Source organism: Coregonus lavaretus, assembly GCF_964263955.1.
Source record: "Coregonus lavaretus genome assembly, chromosome: 11".
Taxonomy (NCBI): Eukaryota; Metazoa; Chordata; class Actinopteri; order Salmoniformes; family Salmonidae; genus Coregonus; species Coregonus lavaretus.
The window spans coordinates 10,032,656-10,048,265 of NC_139998.1; the positions used below are offsets into that span (position 1 = coordinate 10,032,656).

The 15,610-nt window shown below is 46.4% G+C and overlaps 1 pseudogene across 1 annotated transcript in view; it reads right to left on the reverse strand.

Annotated features, from left to right (window-relative positions):
- The window catches only part of LOC311137014 (centrosomal protein of 290 kDa-like), a 52,460-nt pseudogene that overhangs the window by 15,986 nt on the left and 20,864 nt on the right, over window positions 1-15,610 (reverse strand). Inside the window, exons 20-29 of the transcript in view lie at window positions 14,594-14,745; window positions 14,131-14,242; window positions 13,361-13,816; window positions 12,957-13,107; window positions 7,802-7,903; window positions 7,006-7,132; window positions 6,519-6,788; window positions 5,553-5,654; window positions 5,103-5,307; window positions 4,494-4,745 (exon numbers count right to left, since the gene is read on the reverse strand). The product of the transcript in view is annotated as a centrosomal protein of 290 kDa-like (transcript). The remainder of the gene's footprint in view (window positions 1-4,493; window positions 4,746-5,102; window positions 5,308-5,552; window positions 5,655-6,518; window positions 6,789-7,005; window positions 7,133-7,801; window positions 7,904-12,956; window positions 13,108-13,360; window positions 13,817-14,130; window positions 14,243-14,593; window positions 14,746-15,610) is intronic.

The window sequence follows — 15,610 nt, forward strand, 5'->3', positions numbered from 1 at the left end:
GACGAGGGTTCAATCTCCTAGCTGCCCGGATGTACTCCAGGTTACGGTGATCAGTCAGAATGAGGAAAGGGTGTTGAGCCCCCTCAAGCCAATGCCTCCACACCTTTAGGGCCTGGACTACGGCTAACAGCTCCCTGTCCCCAACATCATAGTTACGCTCCGCCGAGCTGAGCTTCTTGGAGTAGAACGCACAGGGGCGGAGTTTAGGTGGCGTGCCGGACCGTTGTGACAAAACTGCCCCAATACCGGTCTCGGACGCGTCTACCTCTACTTGGAATGGTAAAGAGGGATCCGGATGCGCCAGCACAGGAGCCGAGGTGAACAGGTTCTTTAGTTTGACAAATGCCCTGTCCGCCTCAGCCGACCACTGCAAACGAACCGGACCCCCCTTTAGCAGGGACGTAATGGGAGCTGCAACCTGTCCAAAACCCCGAATAAACCTCCGGTAGTAATTAGCAAAACCCAAGAACTGCTGCACCTCTTTTACAGTGGTTGGAGTTTGCCAATTACGCACGGCCGATACCCGGTCTACCTCTATCTCCACGCCAGACGCGGACAACCGATAACCCAAAAAGGAGACGGACTCCTGGAAGAACAGGCATTTCTCTGCCTTGACATACAAGTCATGCTCCAACAGTCTTCTCAACACTCGGCGCACCTGGGCTACATGCTCGGCTCGTGTAGAAGAATACACTAGGATGTCGTCGATGTAAACTACTACACCCTGCCCATGCATGTCCCGGAAAATCTCGTCAACAAAGGATTGGAAGACTGAAGGAGCATTCATTAACCCGTATGGCATGACGAGATACTCGTAATGACCCGAGGTGGTGCTAAATGCTGTTTTCCATTCATCCCCCTCCCTAATGCGCACCAGATTGTACGCGCTCCTGAGATCCAACTTTGTGAAGAACCGCGCTCCGCGTAATGACTCCGTCATCGTCGCAATTAGTGGAAGTGGGTAACTGTATTTAACTGTGATCTGATTGAGACTACGGTAATCAATACACGGGCGCAATCCCCCGTCCTTCTTCTTCACAAAGAAGAAACTCGAGGAGACCGGGGAAGTGGAGGACCGTATGTATCCCTGTGCCAAGGACTCGGCTATGTAAGTCTCCATAGCCGCTGTTTCCTCTTGAGACAGGGGATACACACGACTCCGGGGAAGAGCTGCTCCTGTCTGGAGATTTATCGCACAGTCCCCTTGTCTATGAGGAGGTAGCCGTGTTGCCCTCGATTTGCTAAACACGAGTGCTAAATCCTCATACTTGGGGGGAATGCGCAGTGCGGGCACTTGACCCCCCTGCGTCGTCATCGTCAGTGGTGCTGTGACATCCCTGATCAGACCTGACCCCAACGGCCGGCTGTCTAATGCGTGGACAGGAAATGGAGCTTCTACCGGCCGAAGGGGAATTCCTAACCTACCACAAAATGCCCGATCAATAAAGTTCCCAGCTGCGCCTGAATCTACTAGCGCCTTATGCTGGGAATGAGGTGCCACCTGTGGAAATCTCACAGGAATACTCATGTGACCAACAGAAAGCTCTGGGTAAGTGGGGCGCCTACTCACCTGAAATGACTCCCCAGTGCGTGGCCTGTTGTCACCTCTCCCAGGAGACCCTCCCCAGCACCTGGCCGCGGTGTGTCCTCCACGACCACAGGTGGTGCAGGGGATGGCCCCCCTCGGGTTCCCTCTCCTCCTCTCTCTAGCGCCAGCACCCCCGAGCTCCATGGGAATCGGCTCGGAGGTGCTGGAGGGTGGAATGGACGACCCCCACTCGGGACGTCCGCGGGTAGCCAGCAGGGTGTCTAGACGGATGGAAATGTCCACCAACTGGTCGAACGACAGGTTGGTGTCCCTGCAGGCCAGCTCACGACGAACGTCCTCTCGTAGGCTACACCGGTAGTGGTCGATGAGGGCCCTCTCATTCCACCCCGCATCCGCCGCTAGTGTCCGGAACTCCAGTGCGAACTCCTGTGCGCTCCTCTTCCCCTGTCGGAGGTGGAATAGACGCTCTCCCGCCGCTTTCCCCTCAGGTGGATGATCGAAGACAGCCCTGAAGCGGCGGGAGAACTCCGCGTAGGTGATGGTTGCGGCGTCTATTCCCCTCCATTCGGCGTTGGCCCACTCCAACGCCTTGCCGGATAGACAGGAGATGAGGGCGGAGACGCTCTCGTATCCCGAGGGCGCCGGGTGTATGGTGGCAAGGTAAAGTTCCACCTGCAGGAGGAATCCCTGACACCCGGCTGCAGAACCGTCAAATGCCCTCGGGAGCGAGAGCCGAATGCCACTGGGTTCCGGTGCTGAGAGAGGAGGACTGGCCGTTGGTGATGGGATGTTGTAAGAGTGCGTGGGCACCTCTCGATTCACCAATCGGCGCAGAGTGTTGGACACCTCGTCCATGGCGGCCCCGAGTTGCCGGATCATGGTGTCCTGGTAGTTGATCCGGTCCTCCAGGGATTCGGGTGCCGCCGCTGTTCCTGCTGACTCCATGGAGGTGTGTTGTTCTGTCACTAAACCGAGGTGGATGTGGTGGAGGAGTCAGGCGCAGGACACTGAGGTTAAGTCCAACAGTATTTAATAGTCCAAAGTATAAATGGAAAACCTCCGACCTCAAAAATACACAAAGAGGCGAGGGAGAATTACGCACACGCGTAAACACTAAAACACAAAACAAACAGGGAGCAAGACGTAGCTCCGACACTGTGGCAGTGAATAACAACACACAATAATACTAGAACAAAACAAGGAACTTATAAGACACGCAATCAACACACAAATGGACACAGGTGATACAGACAGACAAAAGCATGACGAAAGCATCGAATGACGAAACATAGAGCGGTGGCAGCTAGTACTCCGGGGACGGCGATCGCCGAAGCCTGCCCGAACCAGGAGGAGGAGCAGTCTCGGCCGAAACCGTGACAGTTTTTACCACAGAGTTCACTTTAAAGAGCACTGAGATTGGTTATTTTAAAGAGGACTATATGTGAAAACACCTAAGATAGGAATGCATTGGTCAGCAGGAGCCCAAACTGATTCAAACGTTACGTGGTTCACTAATGTTTTTTACTCATTGTTTATTCTGAAAATACCTAATCTTTTGTGACTGATTTGATGCGTCCTCTCCTTCAGTTCAGTAGCCCATCACATTTTTATGCATGTAACTGCGTATGACTGTAACAACTGTGTGCGCACAGTTCGGGAGACACAGCTCGTGCCAACGAGTGGTAGGCCTATCTCTGTTCTAATCGGCTATTCGTACATCTGTGCGGCACGTTCAGCATTCAGATGCTTGTAAAATGGCTTCCACAATGTCAAATCATAGGCTTTATTAGTTGAGTGACAAGCAATGTAATTTGCTTTTCACGCAACTAATTGTAACTCAACCAAATGTGCTGTAGAAAATTGTGCTTTACAGGAGTTGTGTAGCCTACTGGAGTGGACACAACTTACATCCAACTCCTGATTGGGGTTTTCAATTACATTTACGTCATTTAGCAGACGCTCTTATCCAGAGCGACTTCAATCATTCAGATTTCATTTAGATTGTTGAGGTTCACCATGAGAAATAGTTTTGGTAGTTTTGCTTTAAACAGTCAGTTTATTTGGTCATTTTTACATGAACAGAGTATTTAATAAAGGACCGCAATCATTTTTGGGAGCTTCACATGGTCGCATTCATTGGTTGGAGCGGGAGGAACTCTGTTCCTGGAGAGCTACCGTCCTGTAGGTTTTCGCTCCAACCCTAATCTAGCACACCTGATTCTAATAATTAGGTAGTTGATAAGCTGAATTAGGTAAATTACAACTGGGGTTGGAGTAATAACCTACAGGAGGTTTGCTCTAGGACCAAGGTTGGAGAACCCTGGTCTAAACCATTTGCTTTGAGGCGGGGGTAAAATCCAAAGCTGCATTATATTTATTGGCTAAATGCCATGCTAATTTGTAAAGATAAATATTGTCATAGTATTAGCTCACAACATTTTTTATCTGCAAAAATGACAAGTTTATAAGTGGGTGATGTTGATTTCTGATAAAAAAAAGTGTGGGGAAAAAACAGCATAAATTGCCCCCACCCCTAATCTGATGGTGGGGTGGTAGACGCTCAGTCTGCCCAATGGCTCAGCTCACGTACCTACACACACCTGACATTACACACACCGACAGACAGAGGGCCACTCAGCTTAGAAAAGTCATTTCAGACAGATCCAGCTCAGAGGCCCAGCTCCTGAGCTCCCATCGACAGCAGATATTAATGTTAAATGTAAAATGAACGTGTTCACGCAAAAAAAAATTGGTGCATAGAATAATATCGCATCGAGAGAGAGGGTGATAGGGATGATAGGGACGTTTCTGTCATTCAGGGGGGTTGCAGTAATGTTAATGAACCCAAGATTCTGTAACTCCACTGCCATACACAGATACAGTAGTTATATAGAGAGATCACAAGACACTGCCGTACACAGGGTCAGTTGTAGAGAGATAAGACCATAAGATAAGGCCAATAGGAATCTCTCTAGTCTTCACCTTCAGTTGTTTCTCTTTCTGGTTGAGCTGTGATTTGAGTGTCTCAACCAGGTTCTTCATGGTGTTGCTGGGCGAGCGGACGTTGGCCTGTTTCTGGGCCTCCAGCTCTGTGCGGAGGTAGTGCAGCTCCTTCTCCATCTAACCCAGCTTAGCCTGCTGCTCCTCAGCCTCCCCTGACAGGGCCTTGGCCTGGGCTGCATGATGCTCCTCCAGCCTGGAACACACACAGTGGGGTTAGGCTAAGCTAAACCCAGGGCACAGGCCAACTTGGTTGGATGGGATGAAATTATATTAACAAAGACAATTGAATAAAAAACAGTTTTATACATTTAAAATGGCTAATACTGTCGCTTTATCATTGACCATTTCTTTCAGAAAATCTATTATATTATAATGTAGTCCATTCCCAGGTCTGGGATGCGATCAAGTGCACTTTTCCTGATCACATATGACAAATAAAATAAAATGCAGATAAAAAAAAAAAACGATTACAATTATCCAGAATCATGACTGATCAGTCAGGTTTTTTATATAGCATTGATTATCAAAGCTAAGTAAGCCAGTGACTTACTTAGCCTTCTCTGAGGTGTGCTCCTTGGCCTGCATGGCTGTGAAGTTCCTCTGCCTGTCCAGCTCTGCAGTGGGCACCTCTCTTTCAGCCGGTCAGTCAGGGAGGAGAGAGAGCTGTCCTGTTCCTCCACAGTCTGCTCCATCTCAGCCAGGCGCACCAGGTGTTTGCTGGTCGGCACTGTGATGGTGGGCTTCTTCATCAACTCCTGGGGAGGACAAGGAGAAGAAGAGATTTACCGGGATAGAAGAAGAGAAGAGATACCGGGAAAAGGTCTCCCCAAATAAAGAACAGTGAGTGACATCATAAAAGTCCATAGCAATGCTTTATTGAGGTAGAGATCATTGATCCAGACGTACAATATTCTGGGAACTTCCAACTGGGAATCTTCCAACTGGGATTTCTGAACCAAGACCAAGAGAGAGAGTGTGGGACTATGTTACATTCCAGTACAGTCTGTTTGAAGCGGTCCAGGGAGGTGTCAGTGTGCAGGTCCAGTTTCTGGTGCAGTGTCCTCACCTCCTCCTCATGTCTCCTGGTGATGTCCTCCTGCTCCTGATAATAATAATAATAATATGCCATTTAGCAGACGCTTTTATCCAAAGCGACTTACAGTCATGCGTGCATACATTTTTTTGTGTATGGGTGGTCCCGGGGATCGAACCCACTACCTTGGCGTTACAAGCGCCGTGCTCTACCAGCTGAGCTACAGAGGACCACATGAGGTAACAGAGGAGGGCCAAAGATGTCAGAACCATCCCAGCACACACCAAAACATTTTAGTCATTTAGCAGACGCTCTTACAGTTAGTGAGTGCATACATTATTATTTTTATTTATTTTTCATACTGGCCCCCCGTGGGAATCGAACCCACAACCCTGGCGTTGCAAACGCCATGCTCTACCAACTGAGCTACATCCCTGCCGGCCATTCCCTCCCCTACCCTGGACGACGCTGGGCCAATTGTGCGCCGCCCCATGGGTCTCCCGGTCGCGGCCGACTACGACAGAGCCTGGATTCGAAACAGGATCTCTAGTAGACCACTGCGCCACTCGGGAGACTACCACACACAGACAGACAAACAAGCGTATGCACATAACAGAGAGACGGCAAAAGAACATCTCGCACCCTCACTCTCTACATACATTTACATTTTAGTAATTTAGCAGACACTCTTATCCAGAGCGACTTACAGGAGCAATTAGGAAGAAGTGCCTTGCTCAAGGGCACAGACACATTTTTTACCTAGTCGGCTCTGGGATTCAAACAAGCGACCTTTCAGTTACTGGCCCAACGCTCTTAACCGCTAGGATACCTGCCGCCCCATCAAAACATTAGTTGGTACACAAGAAAGATGTGTACATAATGTCTGGCTTGTTGCTTCTAGCTCTCTTCTAGTTCTCTATCCATTGCATTTACCTGTCTAGCACGGGCCAATAGGTTCTGGTACTTCTTAAGGACCTCCTCCTTCTGGTTCAGGCGGCCCTGCAGGTTGTTGATGGTCTGGTGGGCCACTTTGAGGGTTGGTTGGCTCTCTGCCTGGTCCTCCTTGTGCTTGGCCAGGTCTGCCAGGAGTCTCTCCCTGTCTGCAGCTGCAGGGAGACGCATATGCAGATCGTTAATTACCCTGTCCCTAGAGAGGACATTCTGCTCTGCCTTCCACAGTGTTGAGTCCTTCTCTTTCAGCTTCTGCACAGAGAGAACAAAAAGAAAGACAGGCTCAGAGATGATGGCTATGTTCCAATATCCATACTAGCATACCCCTTAGAATGCAAGGCTAATAGGCTTATACAATGCCCTTGTCACAGAGGTACTTCTCAACCTGATTCCAAGCTGTTGCTTTGAAGCAGTGGTATTGGAAGTCTGTTGTAATGTGTATACTAAGGAGCTGAAAGTAATACTGTACCTCATCCAGAGTTTTGCAGGTGGCCAGGGTCTCCAGCATGGTGCTCTTTGATTTTTCCCAAGGCAAAGTCCAGCTGGTGGGCCAGGGGCAGGCTGGGGTCTGGCAGGGCACCAGTAGCCTCTTCAAACTACAACAACCACAAACACCAGGGTTAAGTGAGACTAGGACTCAAAATCTTTAAAATTGGTTGACTTGGCAGCAAATGGTTTGAGACAGTGTTACTTATGATTAATATATCATGCATGGCTAAATTATTTGTTGAACATAAATATGATACTGAGCATTCATGTACAGTCATTCCTATTGGCAGACAGTTGGAAGGAAGGAAGAGGTGGTGTTTGCTTGGTTGGGCCTAGGACATTAAACTCGTCATTACATCTGGTTGGCAAGCATGAGAATGTTTTGTGAACGGAGTGTATGGTCGATGAAACGGTGGAGCATGTATTGTTGTATTGCTGTAAGTGTGTTGAAGAGAGGGACAGATTGAAGTGTAGGGTCAATGACGTTGGATGGAGTTGGGGGGGGTTTGGAAGGGATTTGGGGGATGAGGAGGGTCTGTTAATAGGGCTCTTTTTTACTTTCTTAGCAGTTACAGTAGGTAAGGGGATTTAGGATTATGGGTTTGTTATATTTTATAGTAATGTAGAGTGACCGTGAATGACCACACTCCAGCACAGTAGGTGGCGGCATGCACCTTAAACGCTTGTTTGAGGACCGCCATTATACCATAAAAGAAGAAGATTAGGGTGCCATTTGGGGCACAACCGGTGTGTGTGTGTCTGGTGTTATACAGGACCTTCTGGGCAGAGCCGATGATTTGGTTCTGCTGTTTCTCATAGAGGTACAGCTGGCGCTCCACCTCTCTCTGATCCCAAGACAATTGACGCTCCTCCTGAACCTGGGGTTTTTTAATATGCATACTACCATGCTCCACACTCTCATGCTCCGAGTTCGTTCTCCGAGGACGTTCTCTTGAGTATGTTCTTGTGAGGACGAGTGTGGAGACGGAATAAAAATGTACACTTGAGAAGCACTGCACACTCCCATGCTACTGCATTACCATGACCAATACAGACGAAACAAGGTAACTAGGCCTACGTAAAGCAAACGCAAGCGTGTAACTTCATAATTATCAGCAAGAAACAGTGCATTTGGAAAGTATTCAGACCCTCTTGTCTTTTTACATGTTCTGTTACAGCCTTATTCTAAAATTGATTAAATTGTTATTTGCCTCATCAATCTACACACAATACCCCATAATGACAAAGGAAAACCCTTTCTTAAAAAATGCATTTTCGCAAATAAAAATAAAATAAAAACGAAATACCTTATTTACATAAGTATTCAGACCATTTACCATGAGACACGAAATTGAGATCAGGCGCATCCTGTTTCCATTGATCATCCTTGTGATGTTTCTACAACTTCATTGGAGTCCACGTGTGGTCAATTTAATTGATTGGACATGATTTGGAAAGGAACACACCTGTCTACATAAGGACCCACGGTTGACAGTGCATGTCAGAGCAAAAACAAAGCCATGAGGTCGAAGGAATTGTCCGTAGAGCTCAGAGACAGGATTGTGTTGAGGCACAGATCTGGGGAAGGGTAACAAAAAAATTCTGCAGCATTAAAGGTCCCCAAGAACACAGTGGCCTCCATCATTCTTAAATGGAAGAAGTTTGGAACCACCAAGACTCTTCCTAGAGCTGGCCGCCCGGCCAAACTGAGCAATCGGGGGAGAAGGGCCTTGGTCAGGGAGTTGAACAAGAGCCCGATGGTCACTCTGACAGAGCTCTAGAGTTCCTCTGTGGAGATGGGAGAACCTTCCAGAAGGACAACCATCTCTGCAGGACTCCACCAATCAGGCCTTTATGGTAGAGTGGCCAGACGGAAGCCATTCCTCGGTAAAAGGCACATGACAGCACGCTTGGAGTTTGCCAAAAGGCACCTAAAGGACTCAGACCATGAGAAACAAGATTCCCTGGTCTGATGAAACCAAGATTGAACTATTTGGCCTGAATGTCAAGCGTCACATCTGGAGGAAACCTGGCACCATCCCTACAGTGAAGCATGGTGGTGGCAGCATCATGCTGTGGGATGTTATTCAGCGGCAGGGACTGGGATACTAGTCAGGATCTTGGCAAAGATGAATGGAGCAAAGTACAGAGAGATCCTTGATGAAAACCTGCTCCAGATAGCTCACGACCTCAGACTGGGGTGAAGGTTCACCTTCCAACAGGACAACGACCCTAAGCACACAGCCAAGACAACGTAGGAGTGGCTTTGGGACAATGTCCTAGAGTGGCCCAGCCAGAGCCCGGACTTCAACCTGATCGAACATCTCTGGAGAGACCTGAAAATAGCTGTGCAGTGACACTCCCCATCCAACTTGACAGAGCTTAAGAGGATCTGCAGAGAAGAATGGGAGAAACTCCCCAAATACAGCTGTGCCAAGCTTGTAGCATCATACCCAAGAAGACTCGATGTTGTAATCGCTGCCAAAGGTAATCGCTCAACAAAGTACTGAGTAAACATTTCTAAAAACCAGTTTTTGCTTTGTCATTATGGTATATTGATTGTAGATTTATTTATTTTTAATAAGAAAAAACAATCCATTTTAGAATAAGGCTGTAACGTAACGTAACAAAATGTGGAAAAAGTCAAGGGGTCTGAATACTTTCTGAATGCACTGTATATGTGAATCATATTAATATATCTAGCCAGCTAGTTTTACATGTAAAAGAAAATGACCTAAAACTAATGTTGTTATGAAAAGTAGATGGCAAACGTTAACTACAAATTATTCATGGCTGGCTAGCTAGCAAAACAAAAGGCACTACAGTGGATATTCCAGGCAGTTAAACATGCCAAAATTAATACAATATGTATTTATTAACGTATCAAGATCAAATATTGTAGTCAGGCAACATATGAGATGTGAGGGACAATTTTCATTCCGAAGCCAGAGTTAATGTTGTCTCGCATCAGCTCAAAACCAGCCAACAATGTTTTCAATTAACTTTTTGTCCTTTTTTACGTGGTTGCTTCATATATTACGTCAACAATCCTGGGTACATTTCAGTTGAAGCTTCAGGGCTTCGAACAAGTAGGACTGATTTTTTACTTGTCCGAATGCTGAAGTCACTTGTCCAAAAATAAAAATTGGTGTGGAACACCATGGACCAAAAAGGTGACTGAAAATTGTGTTGTATGATGCAAGGAACCACTTCACAAAATAACATTCATTATTATCGCAAGTATGGACAATGGAAAGTGGTCTCTGCTCCCATGTATTATATCTCCTGCCGTTGTGGCCTTGAGCAAAGCACTTAACCCCCCACAAAGTAAAATACTGCACTGATAGGCTACTGTATAAAACACCATCCATCTGGAGAGCTACTGGGTGTGCAGGATTTTTATCCAACCCTGCTCAAACACACCAGAGTCAGCTTATGAAGGTCCTGTTGAGCAGCTGATTTTTGTTTTACAATGTGGTCTGTTCGAGCAGGGCTGGGGCAAAAGCCTGCACACCCAGTAGATCTCCTGGACTCTCCAGGAGGAGGGTTGGCCACCCTGCAACATTACAATTACAACCAAATACTATTTATGTCTTTATAAAATCATTATCTCATTCAATGAACCAGGGCTCCAATGGCTAAGGTGGGCGATGTAGCTAACTAAGATGTTTTTCTATTTGTAAGGTTAAAATATTCAGTGTTCAGGGGAGATCTTGACAGCATCGGAGTTACCTGTCAATTAGGCTATTCTAAGAATATTTTTTAACTTTGTCAGAATTACATGGCCAGTATTGAATAGAGGAGAATCACTGCCAATGTTGAGTGCTTGAGAGATGGTTTTACAACCAAAGTATGCAGCATTGGTTTCATCAACTGCACACCAGTATCAACTGTGTGTTGGCTGGCCATTTGCGGTTACACACTAGTGCCAGTGGAAAGTTATTTTAGGACATCGGACATGACAATGACATCAATGCATGCTAATAGCTAAATAGTTAACTAGCGAGAAAGCCAATTCAAAACATATTGTGTAGTTTGGCTGGTTAGCTAGTTAGTCTGTCATTATTTGACCTGCTGTGCAAATGTCTCTCTCTCGCTCCTCTGGCATGGGCCACTGGCACACACGCAGGTGATGCACACACCATGACTTTACCAGGATTTTCATTGCTATAACTAGGCAAATAACTCACTACCCATGATTATCAACAAATGTGCAAACGCGGCTAGGCTCGCTTTCAACTCAAAAACACATATTTCGACTGCATGATTAAAAGACTACTCGTGCCTGTCAGTGCAGGCCTACAATAATTATACTCCAATGCGCTCTGCAGAAATTAGGAGGACAGTGAGCAAAACATTGCATGCGGAGGACACTTTGATCCAATTATGATCCAATGATAATCAGAGTAACCCAATTGTTTGATATTGTGATTTCTGCGCACATGCCTCTGTGCCTCCCAACATGCCTCTGTGTGTGTTAAACACAAATGCCTATTCTCCAATTCTCCTGTAAGAAGTGCATTAATTTGGTCTAAACAGAGCTTGATCAGACTGACTAACCCATGTCATCATAACTTTGTCTGTGTCACAAATGGCACCCTATTCCCATATAGGGCCCTGGTCAAAAGCAGTGCACTTTATAGAGAATAGGGTGCCATTTTGGACACAACCATTGTCCTAGCATGGCAGGATTTGGAGAACATGCATTGTCTGAAGCAACCAGTACTAGTATTTAGTGCATCTGGAGCACTGTGTTTTTAGGGCTGGATAAAACTAAACCATCTGAGTATCAAATACATGAATAGAGAGAACAAGTATTTTATGTTCTCCTCTTGTTCCTATTATGACTGACTCTCAAAGTCATGGGGCGATGACATTATCACTATAAAGCCCACAGTCATGGTACACTGAAGCAATAAACCTACACTACCGTTCAAATGTTTGGGGTCACTTAGAAATGTCCTTGTTTTCGAAAGAAAAGCAATTTCTTTGTCCATTAAAATAACATCAAATTGATCAGAAATACAGTGTAGACATTGTTAATGTTGTAAATGGCTATTGTTGCTGGAAATGGCTGATTTTTAATGGATATCTACATAGGCGTACAGAGGCCCATTTTCAGCAACCATCAGTCCTGTGTTCCAATGGCACGTTGTGTTTGCTAATCCAAGTTTATCATTGTAAAAGGCTAATTGATCATTAGAAAACCATATTGCAATTATGTTAGCACATCTGAAAACTGTTGTGCTGATTAAAGAAGCAATAAAACTGGCCTTCTTGAGACTAGTTGAGTATCTGGAGCATCAGCAATTATGGGTTCGGTTACAGGCTCAAAATGGCCAGAAACAAATAACTTTCTTCTGAAACTCGTCAGTCTATTCTTGTTCTGATAAATGAAGGCTATTCCATACGAGAAATTGCCAAGAAACTGAAGATCTCGTACAACACTGTGTACTACTCCCTTCACAGAACAGCGCAAACTGGCTCTAACCAGAATAGAAAGAGGAGTGGGAGGCCCCCGGTGCACAACTGAGCAAGAGGACAAATACATTAGAGTGTCTATTTTGAGAAACAGACGCCTCACAGGTCCTCAACTGGCAGCTTCATTTCTAAGTGACCCCAAACTTTTGAACGGTAGTGTATTTCACATTCCAAAGCGATCCCAAACCAGAACTGGAGAGAAATGAAATGTACATATTTATTGCAGTGAGGTAGGTCATGTTTTAAGCCTGCAAGAGTAAACAGATTCATAAACTCACTGAAGACAAATGTAAACAGATGAAATTGCTCCACTCACATTTCTAATGGCCAAAAGGGGTGAATATGTGTGTGTATGTTTATTCAATTTCTGTGTGTGTGTGTGTGTGTGTCTCTCTCTCTGTCTGTGAAAAGTGCCTGCCTATCTGTCTGAAGTGTGCTTTCTCTTCTCACAGTGTGTTGCTGTACACTGTCCTCCTCCAGGGTACGGATGGTTTTCTCTTGCTCGGCCACCAGGCTCCTCAGGTATCTGATTTCCTCTCTCTGGACCTCCAGCTCCCGGCCTCGCCTCGCCTCGGCCCAACTTTTTGTGCCATTCGTTCACCTGAGAACATTCATAAAGAAAACATGAGGAAAAACATATTTTTCCATGGAAGACAATGTACTGGAGTTTGGTGAAGAGGAATAGTTATAGTACTGGCCCACAGTGAGAAGAAAAGCTATACAATGGCAGAGTTGGGCTTTTGCAATTAAGACACTAAGGGATAGCAATACTAGCCTGTAATGAATAACAGTACTGAGCTAATGAAAACCAAGAGGGCTATAGTGTTTGGAACAGTCCGTCCTTGCCCACCCACCTTCTGAGCTCCCTTCACATCCTTCAGCGTCGCTATGAGCTCCTCTAACCCTCTCAGCCTCAGCTCCAGCTCCTGTGCCTTCCCCTCTGCCCTCCTCCTCTCCTCCTCCACTCTCCTCTTCTCCTCCTGCACGGTCCCTCTATCCTCCTGCAGGCGCATCATGGTCTGAGAGAACTTCTCCTGCTGGGCTAAGGGCAGGGCTCCGGCAAACTGCCTGCGGAGAGACTGGATGGTCTGTTGGAGATGCCTGGCTCGGTTCCGGCCCTCCTGGCGAGCATGATTCAGCGATTTCTCGCGGGCGTCCAGTTTTTGTTCTGCGCGAAGCTTGTAGGCCTCCAGCTGCTGTATCCGGGTGGTGGTGGCCTCTAGTTTCCCTACAGTGGCTGATTCGCTGAGCTGCAGAGCTACAATGTGCTGGTGGAGCTTGGCGATCAGGGCCCTCTCGTCTGACTGGGACTGGGTAAGCAAAGCAAGACAGAGCAGGAGGAAAATGTTAGCATTAGCAACAATGCTAGTAGTGAGATATATTTGAGCAACATGGTAGCTAGCTATTCAAACTATGCACAATAAATACCCAGGCATAGCACTCCAACCTAGCCTCACTCACAACTGTTTATTTTGAAAAGCTCTGGAATCATAGTTCAACTTTGTCAACTATTGAAAATAAGAAGATTTCTCATCTCGAGGTTGTGTTACTTGAATAGAATGAGGATGAGTTTGATGACTGGGGTTAAATAGAGTTGAATAGTGTAAGGGTTGGGTTGTCTTACCTGGTAGTCGAGGACCTGTCTCCTCAGAGCCTCTACCTCCTTCTCTCTGGAATGCTGTCTTGCCTCCAGGGCTGACACCTGCATATTAGCCACGTCAGATACCTCCCTCAACCTGGATACACAGCATGGGGTTTGCACCTTATCCCATTCATTTTACATTTTAGTCATTTAGCAGACGCTCTTATCCAGAGCGACTTACAGTTAGTGAGTGCATACATTACTATTATTATTATTATTATTTGTTTTTTCTTCACGACTGACATAAAACGCAAGCTTACCGGGCAGTAGTAGTAAAGCTTACTAAATCAGGGATGCGATCAGGGCAACATATATTTTGGCTAGGGCATTAGGTCAATTTCATTAATCAGAATCACATTCTTGTAAATAGAACTAGGTAACAGGAGGATATATCACAGATTACAAATGAGTGGATGTAGTACGTACTAAAAAAATAAAAATGTACTTTGAGGCCTCCACTCTGAGTTTGGCCTCAGCCTTCTCCAGCTGGGTGATCCTGGAGCGGTCGGCATCACTGGCGTCTTTAGACACGCTGTCGGCCAGCTCATCTCTCAGCTCCCGCTCCGTTCTCTGGGTCTCCAGGTACTGCTTTGTCAGCTGGGGAGAAACAACACTTAATGTTAGTGGCTCTGTGTCACTATTAGACATAATCCAGGTCATTGCATGGCCTTGTCCAGCCATGTTCTCTACTAAAGACAGGTGTTGAAAATTAGCATGATCTATACACTGAATGTACAAAACATTAGGAACACCTTCCTAATATTCAGTTGCACCCCCTTTTCCCCCTCTGAACAGCCTCAATTCGTTGGGGCATATACTCAACAAGGTGTTTAAAGCGTTCCACAGGGATGCTGGGTCATGTTGACTCCAATGCTTCCCACAGTTGTGTCAAGTTGGCTGGATGTCCTTTGGGTGGTGTACCATTCTTGATACACACAAGAAACTGTTGAGTGCGAAAGACTTTGTGTTACGGTATGTAACCCCGGTTTTCTGAAGGAGATCAGGGAGACATCTCACTATGGGACAAGCCCTCTTTTGCGGGTAATTGGTTGAAACCTTATTCAATCATACCTAACAGCAAATCAGATATTTGTGGGTGTATGCCTCGCGTGTCTATATAACACCCTGCACTGCTTTGGTTTCCTCATTCTAATAACTACCTCTTCCACGAGTCGTGCAAGAGGGGAAATCTGGTATGATGGCTCCCTCCTCTCCTTCAGAGACCCGGGGTTACATCCCGTAACCCAAGGTTCTCTTTCAGTCGACATCTCACTATGGGACACTTGCAAAATGCTCCATTGCCCAGAGGCCGTTTCCTGAGAAGCCTGATGTGCTACATGGTAACGTACCTGATCCATCCTACTCAGCTCCAGCGCCAAGGACTATGTGTGCCAGGGAGGGCAAAGTAACGTCCAGGCGATAGAACCTCACAAAGGTGTGAGGGGAAGCCCAACTAGCCGCC